The 3686-nt window shown below is 45.3% G+C and overlaps 1 pseudogene; it reads left to right on the top strand.

The window, feature by feature from the left end:
- Positions 1 to 1427: 1427 nt before the first annotated feature.
- LOC105990927 lies at positions 1428 to 2060 on the top strand (annotated as a pseudogene).
- Positions 2061 to 3686: the final 1626 nt, after the last annotated feature.

Below are 3686 nucleotides of genomic sequence, written 5' to 3'. Positions count from 1 at the left end.
CAACAAAAAAAAATATGTAATAAAAATATATAATAAAATATATAATATATATTCATGCACAGGTAAATATCTATTACACACACATATAGAGAGAACATGATTCTAACCAAGGGACTATGTAGGAAAATGAGGGGAGGTGAGGAGAGGAAAAAGAAAGGTAAAGGATGAGTAGTTTTGCAATACAGTACAACTGGGCATGAAGACAGCATAAGGAACCTAATGAAAACTGCTGATCAATAGAATCAGGGCAGGGAAAGAGGAAGCCAGAGAGACAGTTAGTCTGAGCAAAGCATAATATATGCATGTCTGACATACTACAGTGAAACCCCTTGGTGTAATTAATACACACTAAGAATAATGACAGGAAAGTAAAACATGCTGTGATGAAGTGGTGGGCACCAGTGGGGTCAAGGGGGTGGTAGAGAACTAAGGGAGAGGGTGAGTGAGCATGAACAGGATCCATATAACTTACTGGCATGAAAATACCTTTTATAGGAAAACAGAACAATGAAGCCTGTTGAAATTGTTTTAAAAGAGGGAGTGGAACTGGGCACCAGTGGCTCACACCTATAGTCCTAGCTTTTCAGGAGGCTGAGATCTGAGGACCCATGGTTTCAAGCTGGCTCAAGCAGTAAAGTCCATGAGACTCTTAACTCCAATTAATGACCAATAGGCCAAAGTGGAGCTGTGGCTCAAATAATAGAGTGCTAGCCTTCATTACAAAAGCTCAGGGAAAATGCCCAGAACCTCAGTTCAAGCTCCAGGATGGCATTTTAAAAAAGAAGAAGAAGAAGAGGGAGTAGGATTGAGAGAACAATTGGGGGGAGGGCTCTCCAAGAATATGTTGTGGCCAGGCACCAGTGGCTGATGCCTGTAATCCTAGCTACTCAGGAGGCTGAGATCTGAGGATCACGGTTCAAAGCCAGCCCAGGCAGGAAAGTCAGTGAGACTCTCTTAGCTCCAATTAACCACCAGAAAACTGGAAGTGGTGCTGTGTCTCAAGCAGTAGAGCGCTTACCTAGAGCTGAGGGACAGCGCCCAAGCCCAGAGTTCAAGCCCCATGACCAACAAAAACAAAACAAAAAAAGAATATATTGTGTGCATATGTGGAAATGTCACAATGAAACCTTTTTTCTTTTGCAGGTACTAGGCCTTGAACTTAGGGCCTAGGCACTGTCCCTGAGCCTCTTTGTTCTAGACCACCACTCTACCATTTGAGCCATAGCACTACTTCCGGCTTTTTCTAAGTAGTTTATTGGAGATAAGAGTTTCACAGGCTTTTCTGCCTGGGCTGGCTTCGAATTGCAATCCTCAGATCTTAGCTTCCTGTGTAGTTAGAATTACAGGTGTGAACCACTGGCACCTGGCTATACAACTATGCAGATTAAAAAAAAAAATTCGCGCTTCGCAGACACCAGCTGCCAGCCATGGTCAACCCCACCGCCGCCGATGGCAAGCCCTTGGGCCGTGTCTGCTTCAAGCTGTTTGCAGACAAAGTTCCAAAGACCACAGAAAACTTTTGTGCTCCGAGCACTGGAGAGAAATGATTTGGTTATAAGGGTTCCTGCTTTCATAGGATTATCCCAGGATTCATGTGCCAGGGTGGTGACTAAACATGCCATAATGCACTGGTGGCAAGTCCATCTACAGAGAGAAATTTGATGAGAATTTCATCCTGAAGCATACAGGTCCTGGCATCTTGTCCATGGCAAATGCTGGACCAAACACAAATGTTTCCCAGTTTTTCATCTGCACTGTCAAGACTGATTGGTTGGATGGCAAGCCATGAGGTCTTTGGGAAAGTGAAAGAGAGCATGGAAGTCGTGGAAGCCATGCAGGGCTTTGGGTCCGGGAATGGCAAGCCCAGCAAGAAGGTCACCATTACCGACTGTGGACAACTCTAATACATTTGATTTGGTTTACCATAACCACCAGACCATTCCTTCTGTAGCTCAGGAGCGCACCCTTTCACCCATCTGCTTGCGATATCCTGTCATCTTTGTGCTCTCACTGCAGTTCTTTGGGTTCCATGTTTTCCTTACCTCTCCTCCAAATCTAGCTGGATTGCAAAGTTTATGATTATGAATAAAAACTAAACAACAGTGAAAAAAATTCGAGGGTGGAGGGGGAGATGGGAAGTGATGGGAAGGGGAAACAAAGGATGAGGCAACAATGCTTGATAAGAAATGTACTCATTACCTTGCCCATGTACTTGTAACCCCTCTGTACAGTATTTTCACAATAAAAAACAATAAATAAATAAAACCAAAATTCCAAGTTTCCCCCTCCACCACCAGGGGGAAGTGCAGCCCACCCTGCACTGATAGTCTCTGAATAGGACATAGCTGCGCTGACCTCAGTCTGGCCCTACCCCATCCCTCCCCATATACTACCTTTTTTTTTTTTTTTTTGGTCGGTCGTGGGGCTTGAACTCTGGGCCTGGGCGCTGTCCCTCAGCTCTTCAGCTCAAGGCGAGCACTCTACCACTTGAGCTACAGTGCCACTTCCGGTTTTCTGGTAGTTTATTGGAGATAGGAGTCTCACGGTCTCTCCTGCCCGGGCTGGCTTTGAACCTTGATCTTCAGATCTCAGCCTCCTGAGTAGCTAGGATTACAGGCGTGAGCCACCAGCGCCCGGCTCCCATATACTACCTTTATACATCACTGTTAGCTGCCCATAGCATGAGACTACTGCCCTCAATTAAACAGCTGGGTTGAGATTATTCTTCCACCTGAAAGACACAATTCAGTGTCATTTAGTATTGCCTTGGAATTGTGCAAACATCTCTGCCATCAATCATAGAATATTTTTTATCAACCTCAATAGAAATAACTGAACATCCTCCCACACTTTTGCCAGTTCTAGGTCTCAAACACAGAACTTCAGTTTTGTTTGCTTACATCTGAAGTTCTAGGGCTGGGAAGGTGGCTCAAGTGGTAGAGCGCTAGCCTTGAGCTGAAGAGCTGAGGGACAGCGCCCAGACCCAGAGTTCAGGCCTCACAATCGAACCCAAAAAAAAAAATCTGAAGTTCTACCATTTGAGCCATGTCTCCAGCCATACTTTTTGCTGGTTATTTTGAAGATGGAGTCTTGAGGACTTTTCTACCTGTGTTAGCTTTGAACTTGGATCCTCCAGATCTCAGTTTCTTTTTTTTGGGGGGGGGTCCAGTCGTGGGGCCTGAATTCTGGGCCTGGGCGCTGCCCCTCAGCTCTTCAGCTCAAGGCTAGCGCTCTACCACTTGAGCCTTAGTGCCACTTCCAGCTTTTTTCTTTTTGCTTTTGTGGTGCCAGGGAATCGAACTCAGGGCTTCAGGCATGCAAGGCAAGCACCATAGATCAGTTTCTTGAGTAGTTAGGATGACAGGTGTGAGGCACTAGTGCCCTGAAGAAACTAAATTTTATGTATCTAATTTTTGTGATATTGGGGACTGAACCAGGGCCTCATACATGCTATACTTACTAGGAAGTTCTCTACAGGTAAACTACTCAGCCAGCTACTTTTCTTGCATTGATCATTTTTGAGGTAAGGTCTCCTTTTATGCCCAGACAAGCCTGGACTGCACACCTCCTATTTGTAATTCCCTGAACTCCAATCCCTCCTAGTACTGGTTTTGTTTTGGCCCCTAGTGGCCTTGAACCCAGATCTCTGCCACTTGAAAGAGCTAGGACTACAGACTTGTACCACT

This window comes from Dipodomys ordii, unplaced genomic scaffold (assembly GCF_000151885.1).
Source record: "Dipodomys ordii isolate 6190 unplaced genomic scaffold, Dord_2.0 Scaffold68, whole genome shotgun sequence".
In the NCBI taxonomy this organism is placed as follows: domain Eukaryota; kingdom Metazoa; phylum Chordata; class Mammalia; order Rodentia; family Heteromyidae; genus Dipodomys; species Dipodomys ordii.
Note: the sequence above shows the minus strand (reverse complement) of the source record. Positions and strands in the feature narration are given on the sequence as shown.